Below are 18772 nucleotides of genomic sequence, written 5' to 3' on the forward strand. Positions count from 1 at the left end.
ATAGAAAACTTGAACTCATTCATTCAGATTTATGTGGTCCAATGCCTATTCCTTCTACAAATGGAAATAAATATATCATGACATTTATTGATGACTACACCAGAATGTGTTGGGTTTATTTATTGAAGAACAAATCTGATGCTTTTCAAACATTCAAGAATTTTCATAAATGGATTGAAAATGATGCACAATCTCATATTTGGTCTATTTGCACTGATAATGGAAAAGAATACACATCAAATGAATTTGAAAACTATCTTTGCCAACATGGGATCAAACATCAAACAACTGTGCCTTATAATCCTCAACAGAATGGTGTAGCTGAAAGAATGAATAGGATAATCTTAAATATGGTACGATCCATGCTCTTCTTCAAAAATGTAAAGATAATGTTTTGGGCTGATGCTGTTCTATGTGTTGCATATATAAAGAATAGATGTCCATCTAATGCTATAAGAAACAAGACTCCATATGAAATGTGGTATGGACATGTTCCTTCGGTAAAGCATCTCAGGGTCTTTGGTTCCACCTGTTATGCCTTGATACCAAAGGTACATAGAAACAAACTTGGTGCTAGAAGTCGTAAGTGTATCTTCCTGGGGTACTCAAACACCTCCAAAGCATACCGCCTCTATGATGAAGTAAATAAGATGTTTGTTGTATCTAGAGAAGTAATTTTTCTTGAATCATCCAAAACTGACAATGTTGTTGAGCGGCAACTTGATCGCTTGGATAGATTCTCAAAAGCAAAATCATTTCAAGAATTTGATAATCAGATTCCACATCTTGAAGGGGGGATTCCTATACTAGATCAACATGTGGAATCTTCTTCTGAAGAACACTCTCCCCTGCATGAAACTCCAACAGCGGATGATGCTTTAAGTGATGTGATTGATAGAATTGGGAGACTCAATCTTGATCCAGTCCCAACTCCATCAACGAAGCAACCTGGACCATCTAAAAAATTTCCCCCAAAGTGGGTGACAAAGACACTTGAAAGTGTTCATCCTGATGAAGTTGGAAATACGGGAACCAGAAATTCAAACCGGCAAAATGGAGGTGATGTAGATGACTCTAATTCACCTGTTGATATGGATGTTTCTTATGATTGTGAATTGAACTTGTCTACAGATTTTGAACCAATTTCCTTCAAAGAAGTTGCTTCTCATGATGAATGGAAAGAAGCGATGCAAAAGGAGTATGATGCCCTCATAAAGAACGACACTTGGAAGCTGGTTGATCCTCCATTAGGAACCAAACCAATTGACTGCAAGTGGGTCTACAAGAACAAGCATAAAGCTGATGGCTCACTTGACAAGCACAAAGCTAGGCTTGTCGCAAAAGGTTTTGCATAGAAGGAAGGGGTCGATTGTGAGGAGACTTTTGCCCCCACAACAAAATGGTCCACCATTCGGACACTCTTTGCACTAGCAGCTCAGAACGGTTGGAAAGTATATCAAATGGATGTAAAAACTGCTTTCTTGAATGGAGATCTAAAAGAGAATGTTTTTATGTCCCAGCCTGAAGGACTTGCTGTGAAAGGACATGAACATAAAGTATGAAAACTTGTGAAGTCCTTGTATGGCCTCAAACAAGCACCGCGAGCCTGGTATGAAAAACTAACTGAGCATCTTCTGAAACTCAATTTCAAACATTTTGATCTTGATGATGCAACTTTATTTGTCAAGAAAGTTGGCAAAACAGTTGTATATCTTGTGGTATATGTAGATGATCTTTTGATGACAGGGAACAATGAAAGCTACATTGCATCCATAGAGAAGGAATTGGGGAAAAGTTTTGAAATGACTGATTTGGGCTATGTTCATTACTATCTTGGCATTGAAGTAACCCAACATCCAAAGTCCATATTTCTTTCTCAAAAGAAATACATTGGAGATCTGTTGAACAGGTTTGGCATGACAGAGTGCAATCCTCTTACTACTCCAATGGAAAAAAACTTAAAGCTCACATCTATTGAAGGAAAAGAATTTGAGGATGCAACAAAGTATAGACAACTTGTAGGAAGTCTCAACTACCTAACTACTACCAGACCAGACATTTCGTTTGCTGTTGGAATCCTCTCTAGGTTTATGCAAAAGCCTTGTGAGGGACATTGGTCTGCCGAAAAAAGAGTTCTAAGGTACTTGAAGGGAACTCAAGACTTTGGAATCAAATATACACAGGTGGAAAACTTCAGCTTGATTGGATACTCTGATTCAGACTTCGATGGAGACAACGAAACTGGGGTATCAACTTCAGGATATGCTATGAGTCTTAGATCAGGAGCTGTCTCCTGGAGATCATGCAAACAATCAGTTCTAGTAGATTCCACAACTGAATCAGAATACGTGGCAGCAGCTGAAGCAACAAAAGAAATTGTGTGGCTCAGGAAAATTCTTGAAGATTTGCAGGTAAAACAAGTACAATCAACTCCACTCATGATTGACAATACCTCTACAATAAAGTTGGCCAAGAACCCAAAATTCCATGATCGAACGAAGCACATCAATACTAAATATCATCTAATTCAACATCATGTTGAGGCCAAAACAATCCATCTCCGTCATTGTTCCACAAATGAGCAAATTGCAGACATCTTCACCAAAGTGCTTGGAAGAGAAAAGCTTGAACGATTCAGAATGATGCTTGGACTCACCAACATCCCTTCAGATTAAGGGGGGGAATGTTGACACCTAATCCTTGTGATTGGGTGAATTTATGTAAATAAATAAATTAGAAATATGAACAGTCATCGGGAGATGAACTGAACAGTCTCTCCCTCATGTATATAACAAACACCTACCTGATGGAATAATACACGAACCATTTTTTCCTTATGGAGTTACTGCCTGGTCTGACAATGATGTGATGGATAGTGATATTTTAGTTTGTTGTGTGCCCTTTTTCTGGTATCATAAATATTTTGTTATTGGTATTTTTATTATGAAATTTATTTTATAGTAACAATATTTAATACTCCTATGTTATTTGGAAGCATCCAACTTAGTATGCATATTCAAAAATAGTTATAGTTTTCGTGTCATTAGGGTTGTTGTTTGGACAAGATTGGTTTACTGCTCATGCAATTTTTCATAGAAGCTTGGCTTATTTTGTAAAACATATGTATTTAACCTTCAATTCTCTCTTAATAAATAGTAAGGTACAACAATCTTGAATGAAAAATAAAAATAAAAAGTTATTTTTGTATATTTAAATATTTTAGTTAAAATGGGTATGGAATTTTTTTTATTATTATTATTTATGGATAATATATATAAAGTTAATATTGAAATATTTTAGTTAAATTAAACATTGAAATTTTTATTTATATTTCACATTAACATGTTTTTTAAATGCCTCATATTATTGTAAGGCACGAGAAACAATATTTCAAAGTGTTTAAACATATAAAAAAATCATGGAATAAATAATATTATGCTCAATAGTGACTATAAGACTCTTACTGACTATTAGTAGAAGTGACAGGAAAGTAGATGCCTTGATGGTGACTATAATATTTGTAGTAAACAACATCTACATAAAGAATCAACATAAATTCATCTTATTTCTAAATGTATCATGTGTTGAGAAGAATCAAATCCTTTGAAGTATAAATCTATTTTAGAGTGCAAAACTTGAAGTAAGGTTTTCACTTCCAGGGGTTTGACCCCTGTTAGCTACCTATACCAATAGGTTTCATATTTCATGATTGGCAAAGAAAGGTCCAAATATGCTATGCTTTGATGATGCAAAGATCCCATATTTCCATGAGGAGACAAGGTGTGTATATAGCTTGATGTGGACTCAATTTTGATGGATGGTCCAACAGCCTAATCTGGATCATGCCATGTTTTAAATTTTCAGTTGTAGAATAGAGAAAGAAGTTTGTCCAAACTGTTTAATCTTGGTAGACAAGTAGCCTAGGTAGAGAAGTAAGGCTCCCAACTGCTTAATCTGGGACCTTGGAAGCAATAAGGGTAGCATTAGATAGAAAATCAAAAGGAAAAAGCCAAAGAAAAGAAAAGGCAAATAAGGGTCTGCAAGTCCAAGTGCACCTTCCAAGAAGAAACAAAAAATGCTAGGCAAGTAGATGGGTAGGCAGATGGGGTTGCAGAAGTGTCATTCCTTACAATTGAATGTGTGCTAACCTATTCACAAAGCAAAATCAATGGATTGAGAATGTCTTCTTCTCCATCATGTTGCAGCAAAGCATAGAAGCATGTCTAACTTCCCATTTCTCCCCTTTCCCATTCATTTCTAACATCCCCTCATTGGTTGAGATTCATGGAAGAATTTGTGGTTTTATGGTGGTTCTTAATCCTTTAAAAGCCACATTTCTTGTCTAAAAATCTTTTCATTTTGATCTACTCCCTAAGCTAAGTGATCTTCAAATAAACTTAGTGATATCACTCCTCATTCACCCTTTTCATCCATATTAACCCCTAACTTCTATTATGTAACTCCCCTATGTTACCCTTTCCCTACTATTATAACACTATGGTGTATAAACCCCCAAGCATTGTATAAATATCCCTCCCCTTGGCATTATAGCCATATGTTCTCTGTCAGGGATCAAATTGACATCTGGTCAGTTTGAGAACCCTAAGCCTTACCCCTTTTTCCCCTCTGAATCCATTTGACCCATTAAACCCTCTTTTGGCTAAGAAAACCTTATGAAAAAACCCCTTTTACCCATAACCCACTTCATTTGCAAAAAACACACAAAAACCCACTTTTTCCGACTTATCCAAAGTATTGGCGCGATATTATTTTTCATTTGAAAATACAAAGAAAACCATATAATTCCGCCGAAACCCAAAGTCCCGCTGGGCACGATTTCCAAAAGAAAATAATATTTTATTACTCCCCCGCTGCCGTATCATCCGCACAGTTCATCGACCCGTCAACCGTCCGATCGGGCACCTTTGATCGGACGGCCAATATGCATATCGGGTTGGGCCCGACGTCCGAAATTTAGCACCCGAGAAACTGTCAGAGGGTGACGTCAGGCCTCTGCCACGCGTCGCCCTCACAATTTCTCGGGTCGCCCTCTGACAAAATCGCGACCGTATCTAAGGCGATCCGAGAAAAACCATTACCGCTTCTGGTTTACCGCTGGTCCCGCTACGCCTACGTCATCACCACGTCAGACCCACGTCAGTGCCACCCCGCCATCGCGTCAGCACTCTTGTCCGCCCCTGCGCTGATATGTCTGCCACCTCATTATCCCCGTGGACCAATCACAGCTTGCCACATCACCCGGTGACATCATGCTGACGTCATCCGACCAAGACCCCACCTGATGACGTCATGCTGACGTCATCCAAAAAAACGCGCCAATATGCCAAAAATCCATATTTTAGCCAAAAATTCGTGTTTTCCCCACTTTTTGCCAAAACAACTATTTCTATTCTTGCATGCATTTCATGACCAAACCAGCGCCAACCTGCAGAATTTGACTCAGAAACCGTGGGCGCATCCGTCGCACCTGCATTGGCAACTGTTACCGGCAATTCACGAGGTATTTCTCAAAATCATTCCCTGCACCTGGTTTTATCCATATTTCTGCAAGCAAACCAGTTTAAGAGAGTGTAAAGCACTGAATTCACCATCAAGCTTCCAGTAACCAGTACCCATTTCCAACTGGCGAGGCAATAAACCTTCTGCAAAGCCTGCATTGGACAAAATTGACCTGAATTCACAGGTAGTTCGCGCAGTCGTGAACTAGAAACCTCAACTGCATAAATTCACCATAAAAACACTCTTGTCAGTCATGGTACTGGTTTCATCAGTCCTCTAAACGGTATTTCAATTGCTGTTTGCACAATTCGCCCTCTGTTCCTTACAACTCACTTCTCTGTTCCAAAGAAACCCCTCTGTGTTGTTCTGCTCATTCAAACCAGTTTACATACAAGTCAGAAGCCTTATTAGCCATGGAAACACCAATAGCCCTGAATATTCAGCCTCTGAATGCCCCTCAAAGGGAGTTAGAATGGAAAGCCCTGGGAGATGTAGATTATCAGATGATAGACTGGTTCCCAATGGGCTCTAAGTTTAATATTCATATGCTAAATGAATTGAAAGCCCAACACCTTAGTGGAGCTGATATTTTAGGGATTTGGGATTCAAATCTGCCCATTTACAACCTCCCTCAAGTCAATCCCCTTCCAGACTTGATCCATAAATGCCAGGAATGCTATGATCCATGCCAAAGAGCTATTCTCAGTCCTACAGGCTCAGTTTTGTTCTATATCACCCCAGAAACCATAAATGAGATGCTGCATTTCCACACTGCAAGGCCATTGACCCCTCTCTCCATGTTGGACCTAGTAAAGAAGGGGAGTAATTTGTCAAATGCCCAGATCATCAAAATTAATCAGTTATTCGTACAGCCAAGCTCTGAAACTATGAGAACTCCTCCTATTGGATATGAGTACCTGAATGACTTGGGCAGAATGCTGGTGGATTTGATCAGCTACGTCCTGGGGTATAGAGGAATTGAGGATGTTGATGACACTATAATGGCAATGCTGTCCATATTTTCTCCTGGAAAGCCTCCAGCTGTACACTATGACTATGCCACATATATTGCAGAAAAGATTCATGAACAGCTAATGAATCTACAAAGGGAAAGGGTGTTCAGATACACCTCATACATCTACCATCTGTTCTTATTTTATCAACCAGACAGCTTCTCCGTTCCCCTCAAGAAGCTAAATGCCCAGGGAATTCCAAGGTCAGTTGTGTTTTGGACTTCAGTTTTTCATTGTACTTCTGACTCACCATACACATACTGTGAATTCATAGACCTGTTCATTCACCCAGCTATGACCTTGCTGTATGGTGTTCCTCCTCCAAGGTTGACTGATGACATGCAAAGAGTTCTCCATCTCTCCAAGGCCTACAGCATTGGTGATTGGTATTTTTACCAACACCACACAGTAATAAAAATATATGGCTGTGAGTTGAACCCTTATAGGCTGCCAAGATATGTCCCCATGAGACTTTTTGCCTTAGAATACTTCAGGCAGTTTGGAAATGCCAACTACATCCATTTCCAGTAAAAACAAGAAGGTGCAGCTGAAGGTAAGGAACCAGCTAGGTCCTTTTCTATACAACAAAAGAGAGGAGGGATGGAAGGAGGGAGATATGATCCTAGAGGGCCTCAGATTACAAACCAGTTTCAAATGGACACCTTATGACCGTAATCATTTTATTTCCCTCAGGAGGATAAAATACAAATTGGGTAACTATGCACATGTAAGGCTGCCTCATATTGAGCAATATGCCAATTCTTTAAGCTGGAAAGAGGGCACTCTAGAAGAGCCAATTACTAGAGAGCAAATTCTAGAAAGAGAGGCTAGGAATCTTCAAAAAGAGGCTGACTTGGAAACTTGTGGACAGGTTTCCTCCTCATATCAAAGGCAACTTGGAGCAGCTGCCTCATCCTCAACATCACATCAGCAAGCTGCCATGGACACTCAACAAACATCCAGCAAAGGCAAGGAAAAAGAGATGGAGACAGAACAGCCACCTCATGAGGAAGTGCAGCAGCAACAGCAGCAGGTAGAGCAGCCACAACAACAGGGACCACAGCAACAAGAAGGGCAGCATGACAAAGAGAAGCCCCCACAGCAAGAAATGGCAGCTGAAGCCCCTATTTTCACTAAGCAACAGGCTCAGGACACCATGCCTCCTAGGCAAGAGACTACTACTGAAGCCTCAGTCCTCCAAACTCCACAAAAGGAGGATATAAGCAGGAAAAGAGACAGAGAGACTCCCCTTACATCATCCATAAATCAGGGAGAAAAAAGGCATAGAATGAATCCCCTTTCTGAGGAGGAAATGCCAATGGGACAATCTTTGGGCATGGGCCCACCTAGCAGGGAAGCATCCGCAAGTTCCTTCCAACAGGAACAGGACAGAGCAGTGGGAGGAGAAGTCAACTCCTCAAGCCAGCAGAGAGAAGGTGAACTGAGCATCAAACAGCAGTTCATTGACATAAAGAGGAGAAATGAGCCAATAAAGATACAACTATATAATCACTTGTTGAAAATGGCTCCCACTAACCAGCAAAGATTGATGTTTGCATATGATGTTAGTGAAGGCAAAATGATCATGAGTCACTTCATGCCAACTACATTGCAACCACAGTCCCCTTCAGACTACTTGAGGACCAATCTTGAGGTCCTTGCCAAGGACATCCACCCAATGGACAAAATTGAATTGCATAAGCAAACAGGTGAGATGGTCTATGCCTCCTTGGCAGACAAGACATTGGACAATTATAGGCTGGAAAATAGCCTTAATAATACAGCTGCCCAACTTGAGTTGGAGAGAGCATCCTCTCAAGCAAAGGACAACAGAATTAGGTCCTTAGAAGATATAATCATAGAGATTGGGCATGATCCCAAGGATATCAAGGGCATACAAGAAATATTGAAATTAAGGGATGCAGACATGGCAGCTTTGAGGAGAAAGATCAAAATCCCAGCAACAATTCACCCTCAAACAGATGAAGTTGCCCAGCTGAGGCATGATCAAGATGCCACAGCTTTGTTGGTGTCTCTATATAAGCAGCTAATCCAGACTCAAGAAAAGCTGGGAGAATCAGAGGCTGCACAGGCAGCATTACAGGCAGCTTTGAAGCAAAAAGAAGAAGGTCAGACCTCCCAGCCTCCTCCTGAAATAATTAACCTTGAGGAAGCTACTCCAACTACTGTTCCCCCTCCTCAACAAACAGAACAGGCAGCACCATCCACCTCAGCACCACCACCAACAACAGAGCAGGCCCCAAGCCTGGACATGCAAAAGCTGAGAAATGAGATTCAGGCCTTGGAAGCACAAATGACAGAATTAAATGAGGCCAGGGAGAAATTAGCCAAGGTAAATGAAAGATATGACAAATCCAAGCAGACTGTGGCAGAAAAGGGCAGGGAAATAAAAGCCCTCAAAGACAGGATAAAGGAGCTAGAGAAGGAGCTCCAACTGGATAAAGTTGTGGCTGAGCTCAAGACAGTGCTATGGGCCAATATTGGCCAGTCTATCACTGACCAATGGCAGTATATTGAGACAATTCATGAGCAGTTGGAGCTCATTGCAAAAGCACAGAAGGAAATTCAGAGATCAAGGGCAGCTCTAAGCAATATGCCTGAAGTTGCCACCAGGATGATCAATGTGCTCAATAATAGAACAAGTGCTCAGTTAGCAACTATGGGAATTTCTAACAGGACTGAGACTATTTTGTTGATAAAGAGGGTCCTTACACTGAGAAGCTTAGTGCAGACATTAGAGAGAAGGACCCAAGACATGCAGACAGAGGTCAACAGGTTCATGGACAAATTTGTGGTATTACAAAACAGAGGTCTCCCTGGCTTACTGAACAGTGCAGGAAGACTGCTTACCCATGAGCAGTATGCCAAGAGGGTCAATACATTCGCCACAAGTCAGATCACTGAAAGGCCCAGCACCTCAGAAGAAACAGGGCCAGCTACAGGACAAAGTCTCTACAACAGAGTAGAGAATCTATTCTTTATAATGAATGAAATTAAACACCTGTTTGAAGTGCCTCCCAATTTTTATAAATACACAGAGGCAGATGAGACTATGGATGCAATTCTTAGGCATCAACTGCCCACACAGGAATGGTGGACTAAGGCAATACAGATGATCTTATAGACCAGGAAGCCATTCTTCAAGTTTTTTCATCAAAAATACAAGTTGGCATGCACAGGAAAAGTTAATAAAATCAGCATGCATGAAAAGATGAAGGCTGAGCCAACTCAGCAGAACTTTCGGCCAGCAAATCAAGATGGACAGCTACAGGTGACAGGGCCGAGAAGTTACAGCAGAGCAGCCACAAAAGCGCATTTTCCAGCATTAATGCAGATCATTCCAACCGACTCGGTGGCCTCCAAAGGCCAAAATATCTTCTGACAGACATAAAGAGGATTTATGTTGTATTAAAAGCAGCAATAACTTCTTATCTGCTGTTCTGTACAAAGTTGGTGAAACATTTATTTCTCAGATGACTCAACGCCTTAGATATTTTGTATTACCGTTTGTATATATTTGCCCCTCGCATAAGCTTGCAGGGGTTGTTGTTGATTTCTCTTGAAGATATTCTATGCTGTAATCTTTTCAGAGTTTAATAAAAGAAGTGATGGAATTTCTCAAGTTCTGAGTTGTTTGAATGCGTTCATGGTGTTTGTTAAAATTTGCAGGATCCCTGTGCATCTCACAATACAATAAGTCTTCTGTAACTCTCTTCGTTATGTGTTTCAGTCTTTTACAATCCATACATGTTTCTAACTTCTAAGTATTTAGCAGCAAAGAAAAAGAATAGCCTTCAGGATTTATTCATGAAATACCCTGAGCTCAATCTATGTTGTTAATGAATGTTTTCCTCAGGTATAATCTAGATAAGTGTAATTCTTAATTGCTGCACTTTCAGAATATATCTTTCACAGTGACCCTTGTTGCAGGAATTCAAGTTTGCTCCTGTGCAATATATTTCACTTTCACACCACTAGCTTAGTGGAGAATTCTTAATTGCTTTCCATTGGCTAATCATACATCATCACTTTAGCTTTAATTTTGTTTGTTGGGATACCCAATAGGCCCTGTAATCTGAACATTCCCACTTAAGCATTTCAAACAACTCACAGCTCTAGACTCCATTGCCCAATGAATTACAACTGTCTAAACACTACATCTTAGGTATTGAAAGACATCCTTCAACCAAAACATAAACAAAACCCTGAGCATAATAGCTAGCCTAAAAACAATATCAAAACAGAGACAAATCATAAAGAGAGAGCCCTCTCTGATTGCAGTTTGGCTAGAAGCTGCAATCCAAAGATTGGTTAGTGGTTACCCCGGCCGTATTCCCTTGGGAGTCATAGGGAACAACCTGGGTGTTAACAACCCCTATAGGTGAATGATAGATTTGAAGTTAAAATGGATCTACATTGGTGTAACAAAAGCCCAAGGCTCCATGTTGATCAACAGTGTTGGATTCATATCTCGCTAGTTAACCAATTCAACACTAAGAAAAATACTTATGGACCATTTGCATCAAACTTCTTTTAAAGAAAAAATACTTATTTTGATATTTCAAGTTGTAACATACACCACCCCCCCCCCCCCATCTTCTTGATGATGTAGGTGCATAGGTGGAGCTCAAAGTTTGATGAATACTGGACCAGATCTTGCTAATGAGATGGGATGGTCACGTGAGGGTGTAGGAGATATTTTAAATATTTTGTAGATATTTGCATTAGGATGTGAGTTTTTTTTTTTGAATAGGTTGGAGGAAATGTTTCCTAATGTAAATGTAATTTCAGTTTCCCTTATTTGTGAGAAGGGGAAATGGATCATCACTTATGACTCTTATTTATCCCATGCAGCTCTTTTTTCAAAGAGGGATAGTGTTGGAGAAGAGTAGTATGTGTGCAACAGCCAAGAGGAGAAGCTCCAATGCTAGGAGAAGAGGCAGAGGATGAGAGCCCTGGGTTGCACATGCCCACCTTGTGTAACTGGCCAGTTTACTCTATGGTGAATTTGATTAATGAATAATATGTTATGTGCCTTTGTGTTGGTAATTTCTCAGTCTTTCTATTACTAAGGAAGTATTTTGTCTTCACTTGTTAAGAATATGAAATGTGTTGAGAAATGTGTTATGGTTGTATGGCTTCATGTCGAATCTAGAGGTGTTGAGAAATGCCATGGCTATATGTTTTTATATCAAATCGATATTCTTTGGTTTAAATGTACTTTGGGGTTGAATATATATATTTACCTATGCGTTTGGGTCATAGATTGTGTGAGAAAGCATTATTTCCATCATTGTCTACTTATGGATTGTGTTTCATTCTGGTTTGATTTTTGTATATTGCTTATCTTTGGGAGTGTGTTTCCTTACTCCATTAAGTTGTATTAAGAACTTCCGCATCAAAGCCTCCATCATGGTGTGATATCCCTGTGTGTATTGATTCTTGTTGTGTCATCTTAAATCTTGTGAAAGAAAGTATCTATGCATTCTGGAGATTAGTGAGTGTGTGGGTTTTGTGATGTGAAACCCATCAATAAAACAAAGCACCATTGTTCGGATGCAGTCACACCCCTTTTGACTAGAGTACAATGTGCTCTCTTTGTTTGTGGAGAATGCTCTATGTGGTTTGGAGTGTGAAGGTGTAGTTAGAATGTTGTTACAGAGAACCAAAGCACCTTGTTGTGTGAGCATTGTTAAACCCCCTTTGTGGTTGATTTTGATTAGAAAAGGTTTTAGGTCTGCAATCCCAGTGAATAATGGCATAATAATTCAATGGTTGGGTTAAGGAATAAGCTAAGGCCGTGAATATGTGATTGGGAAGTCGATTGGAATAAGGGTGAGGCATTTCATCTTCCACGAAATCTGAAAATATAGTTTTTGGGTCGATACAAAAATATTTCACAGCACCTACATATTTTTTACAGCGTTGTGAAAATATTTCGTAGCGCCTACAACAAGCATTTTTCAGGGTTGCGTATGAGCTTTTGGAAGCTTATTTTTCCATGTTGGTTGTGTCATGTGTTCACAGCCTACAACAAGCATTTTTCAGGGTTGCGTATGAGCTTTTGGAAGCTTATTTTTCCATGTTGGTTGTGCCATGTGTTCAATTGAATCCCATATGAGTTGAATAAGGTGAAGGAAAGGATTGGAGGGCTTAAGAGAGATATCCCATGGAATTTATCAAGAGGAATTTGTATTCTTTTGACTGTATAATTTAAATTAATTTCTGAATTTTTAGAATTGAAAGAGAAGCATAGTTGTGCTTGTGGGAGTCTTTCCTAGGTTTTGTGCAGCTGAGGCAACCCAAACGGTCCTCATCAAGTGGTATCATAGATAGTACAGAAACAAACTTAGGAAAAACCTTGTGAGGTGAACCAGATTTTATTTGAGAAGGAACTGACAAAGGAATTTTATGGAGTCTGTCATAAAATTGTAGTGCAAACAACGAAAACCCATATTTCTATAAAAGCATATTTGAAGAGTGAAATAGATCAAAGCTTGCCCGATCTCAAGGTTGTATTGAAGCTTTGTTGAAATGCATGAAGTTTCAATTAAGTAGATTGGAATTAAATTTCAGATGTTAATTGTGTATGAAGACCTTTTGAATGGGTTGTTGTGAAAGTTTTTGAATGGAATTGTAAGCAAAAAAATTCTTTGAACAAAATTTAAATTGATAGGTGAGAGGATACTTTAATGTATTTTGAGGTAAGGTTATGCAGGTTATTAGGAGCATACTTGGATAGAACATAACATAGTGTTTTTTTTCAAGAGGAAATGAACTTTTAACCATTTCTATGTGGAAAGTGGAAATAACTTTGGAATATAAATGAATAGGTTGGAAGAAGATCCATGTGATGGATATGGATTAGAGGTCAAAGAAGAGTTGATCCGTGTACAAATGAAATTTCCAGGTTTGAAGACAAATTGACAGTGAAAAGAAATTGAAGAGAAAAGAGAACATCACAACAATAAGTGAGATGATTGCAGGGAAGTGAAGAGTTGATATGCTCTTGGTTGAAAGGGAATTGGTTCAGCGAGTAGATATAGGAAAGATTGTGGAAGATGAGATCTTGCGATAGATATTATAAAAAATGAATGTGATGTTTATGCTAACTTGGTCATTAAAATAAGTGTGTTTGCATGACTAAATTGGTAGCAACTATCATAACAATAAGCTATGTCATAGAAGAAGGAACAAAAAAACACTTGGATGAAAAAAATGGTGGCATAACCCAACAGTAAAACTAAGAAGAGAGTGAGCAGTTGAAGATGAAACAACCAACGAATTTGAAAGTTGAGGAGAAAGAGTGCTCAAGAAGAGGTTCTACTGTAGTGAACCTATAAAAGAGAAGATACCAGGAGGATGACTTGGCATGGGTGACAAGTAGCAGACTTATTGCAGAGAAAAGAAGGGCTTGTTGCAGCTCACTAGTAGGCAATGAGAGTTCCCAAGAAGAAGAGACGAAGATGATTTTTATTATTCATAACAGGGGTTCAAAGGAAAGTCATAAGAAGAAGAAGAAAAGTGCCAAAGCAGTTGGAATCAAAGGAATGGGTGATGAAGGATTTGAGAAGGAGATGGTTGAGTTGAGAGAAAGAATCAATCATGTGAAACAATTGCTACAAGAAAGTCAAAATGACTAGAGTTATGGTTGGATAATGAGCAATCAAGAGGAAGAATGGTGTTTATTTAAAGAATAGGATGGTCTACAACAATGAAGGGATGACAACAATAAGGATAATTGTGCATCAGTAGTTGTGTGGAGATTAAACAAGGAGGTAATTTTATTTTGTTTTTAGTTAATTATGGGTTAATTGTTGATTACAAGTAGTAGTGATGAATGTTTGCAATTGAGGATGATGGTAAGGAACCTTGTAGTAGAAAGTGAGGAAGAACAAAAAAGTTGTCAGAGAAAGAAGGTGAGTCAATTGTAGGTAGAAGCCAGAAGATTAGAGATAGTACGGATGAAGATTCCAAAGGAAGGAGTTAGTAAAATATCGGGAGAAGACTAGGCATGGAAGAGGTTAGTATGGTATTTACAAATAGGTTGATATGTTAAGCTTGTTAAAGTGGCTTGTGTGAAACTCATAGTGAGCAGGGAGAAGTTCATGGAAGAAGGAGATTTGTGACTACTGAGAGTCATATAAGTAAAGGTTCCAAGACAAGACATAACAGATCAAGTCAGGACAAACTTAATAGAGAAGTAGCTCAAATCAAATTATGGCTAGATATGATGAAAGGATTGCTACAGGAAGATGAGGAAAACCAGGGTTATAGATGAAGTCTCTGGAAGAGAGTAAATGGAATTTGTTGCAGGTGAAGCTAAGACAGAGATTAAATGCTCAGTGCAGGAAAAAATCAAGGGATTTGAGTTGCAGCCATGGAAGAATAGCCTAAGGGTGATGAACACATGTGATGAAGAAGATGAAGATTTGATGAGCAACATGGAGACAAAAAAATTCAAAAAGAACTTAATTAGAAGATGAAATTGAGAAAAGGAAAGAAGGAATCTGATAGTTGAGGAAGGCAAGGAGATTTGCAGCAGCCTAGAGAAAAGAATGCTCAAAGGGTTCCAGAGAAGAGAACCAGGAAGATGCCAACAACCCAAACTAAGAGAAAAGTTTGGTGAGGTATCGTGTAGCAAGGTGGAGACTTGTTACTACAGAGGTGTGTTGCAGTTCACAAGTTGAAGTTGTTCAAGAAGGCCATATGCATATGACTAGGAGGTCATATATTTTCGTACCTTGGGAGTCTAATGCAAGTCCATATGTGGAGCACAAATTTTGATGAATACTGGGCTAGAGCTTTCCAATGACATGGAATGGTCACATGATGATGCTAGGAAAAATTTTAAATGTTTTATAGATATTTGAATTAGGATGTGAGTTTTTATTATAGAATATGTTGGAGGAAATGTTTCCTAATGTAAATGTAATTTCAACTTCCCTTATTTGTGAGAAGGGGAAATAAATCATCATTGTGACTCTTGTTTCTCCCATGTAGATTTGTTTTTAAAGAGGGATAGTGTTTGAGAAGAGTAGTGTGTTTGCAACAACCGAGAGGAGAAGCTCCAGCGCTAGGAGAAGAGGTAGAGGATGAGAGGTCTGGGTTTCACATGCCCACCTTGTGTATCTAGCCAGTTTACTGTATGGTGAATTTGATTAATGAATAATATGTTTATGTGCCTTTGTGTTGGTAATTTATTTTCCTGTCTATTATTAAGGAAGTCTTTTGTCTACACTTGTTAGGAATCTGAAATGTGTTGAGAAATGTATCATGGTTGTATGCCTTCATGTCAAATTTGGAGGTGTTGAGAAATGTCATGGTTGTATGCTTTTATATCAAATTGATATTCTTCGGTTTAAATGTATTTTGGGGCTAAATATATATATTTACTTGTGTGTATGGGCCAGATGTCATGTGAGGAATCATTGTTGCCATTGCTGTCTACTTATGGATTGTGTTTCATTTTGGTTTGATTTATGTGTATTGCTTATCTTTGGGAGTGTGTTTCCTTACTCCATTAAGTTGTATTAAGAATATGCGTGTCAAAACCTCCATCGTGGTTTGATGTCCCTTTGTGTATTGATTCTTGTTGTGTCAGCTTAAAGCTTGTGAAATAAAGTGTATATACATTCTGGAGACTAGTGAGTGAGTGGGTTTTGTGATGTGAAACACATCAGCAAAGAAAATCACCATTGTTTGGATGCAGTCACACCCCTTTTGACTAGAATACTGTGTGCTCTATTTGCTTGTGGAGAATTATCTCTGTAGTTTAGAGTGTGAAGGTGTATTTAGAGCGTTGTTACGGAGAACGAGAGCACCCTATTGTGTGAACATTGTCAAACCCCTTTTGTGGTTGATTTTGATTAGCAAATGTTTTAGGTATGCCATCCTAGTGAAGAAGGGCATAATAATTTGATGGTTGAGTTAAGGAAAAAGTTAAGGCCATGAATATGTGATTGGGAAGATGAATGGAACAAGGGCGAGGCATTTAAGATTCCCCAAAATCTGAAAAGATAGTTTTTGGGGTGCTACGAAATTTTTTCATAGCACTTACAAGATTTTTACAGCGTTGCAAAAATATTTCACAATGCCTACAAGAAGTATCTTTCAGGGCCACATATGAGCTTTTGGAAGCATGTTTTGGCATGTCGGTTGTGCCATGTGGTCAAATGAATCCCATGTGAGTTGAATGAGGTGAAGGAAAGGATTGGAAGGATTGAGAGAGATCTCTCATGGAATTTAGCAAGAGGAATTCATACTCTTTTGCTTGTATAATTTAAATTAATTTCTGAGTTTCTAGAATTGGGAGAGAAAAAAAGTTGTGCTTGTGCGAGCTAGTCATGGGTTTTAGGAAACCGAGGCAACCTGGTTGGTCCTCATCACCTGAAAATGATAGTTTTGGGAGCGATGAAATAATTCATAAAATAACAATATCTTGGAAAACCCACAAACTTATATAATTCAAATCCCTAGTAGCAATGAAATAACTCAAAAAATAACAATATTTAGGAAAGCCCACAAAGTGATATAACTTGGATTTATTTTTGGAGTTGGGATTACAAGGTATAATAAAAAAGAATAATAGCTAGATAACCAAAATTCCTTAAAAACACAATTCAAGCATACCCATTAAATCTAGAAATGCATAAGTCTGATTTTGAATTGAAATATGCAAAATCACTATAACAACATTATTGCAACAAAAATATTGTAGCAAGCTCTTAAATCCTTTTTTCTACCACAAATATCCTCAAATCTGCTCTGAACTATAGATATCAAACTAACAATGAATCATGTATGTAATCTTTGTGTGAAATCACCAAGATATTCTCTGGATTATACCTCTCATAACGCGAATAATGTCGTCTACAAGGGGTTTCATCGTTACAAACCAAGAAGAAGTAATCTGCTCCAGAAAATGGTCATATTAAATATCAAAACCAACATATGAAATGAACTCCACAAATTTTCCTTTATAACTCTCCCATGAAGTTCAAAACTCTTCATCAAGACATGTGGGACTAAATAAAATAAATTTTAGTCTCCTAATTAAAGACCTCGATTTTTTTTAAATAAAATATTTCACTTCATAACTAGCCCTTATAAACCTTCATTAATGATATTAAAACTAGCCTAGATCCATCTTGATTTCAAATCTATCAAGTGTCGAGAGGTATCAAATCTCTCAAGGTGAAAACCTTTTTTTTTAGTGCAAAACTTGAGGAAAGGTTTGCACCTCGAGAGATTTAATCCCTCTCGATTCTTGATAGGTTCAGAGTTAAGATGTATCTAGGTTGGTTTAAAATAAAGGTATAATTTGGTTAATTTTACAATTTTTTGAAATCCTAGGTAATGTGAATATTATGAGGTAAGTGTTTTGATGCCTATCAACATTTACCAGTCATTTTTATGGAAGTAAACTTTGAATTGAGTTTGAAATTTATTATTAAAATTCAACATAATAACAGTCTATCCTATTTAGATGTTATTATCCATGTCGCAAGCAATAGATAATGCATTAGGTTTTTTGTTCAAACCCATATTAGTTTGGATTTGACAAAAAAAAATTGCAAAATTTATGTAGTTTAACTTTGCAGATTGAAATTTATTATCTTTTAACAATACCTTAATTTATTTATCTTCAACTTGATTGGCAATAAATTTGTAGATGTTATTTCTCATTGCTTCAATTAATGAACCCAAAAGTACAATGGTGTCATTAAATAAATAACCAAAAAACAAAAAATACAACAATTGATGTCAGATAATATCAATCTACTATATTTTGTCAGATAAGAGAATCATGCATTTCTCATCTTTGAAAGTGAGACTTGATGAGCCCCAGAAATGGGTAACTATATGGGCTCATTCTGCATATTATTTTCATTTAATCCACCATTCTCAATAGTTTTGTGCATGTTTTTGAATATATTTATGTCAATAGAGTGAATGGAGATAGTCACTTTGCCACATAGTCTAATGAGTGTTTATTGCAGATTTTTGGACAATTTTGGACAAGGACCAGGCATTTATGAGTAGAATGGCAGCCAAACTCGAGGAAACAAGGCTGAGGACTTATAGGAGGGGTGTCTCATTCATTAATGACCCCTTCCTTAAGTTCTCCATCAGTAGCTCGAAGTACAAAGGCCCACATCGATGATTCCAAGGGGCAGCTGAGCAAGTCAAGTAGCGCTGTTATTATCTCCAGTTTT

Source organism: Pinus tabuliformis, chromosome X, assembly GCF_031772625.1.
Source record: "Pinus tabuliformis cultivar Carrire ecotype Pingquan chromosome X, CPIR1, whole genome shotgun sequence".
Lineage (NCBI taxonomy): Eukaryota > Viridiplantae > Streptophyta > Pinopsida > Pinales > Pinaceae > Pinus > Pinus tabuliformis.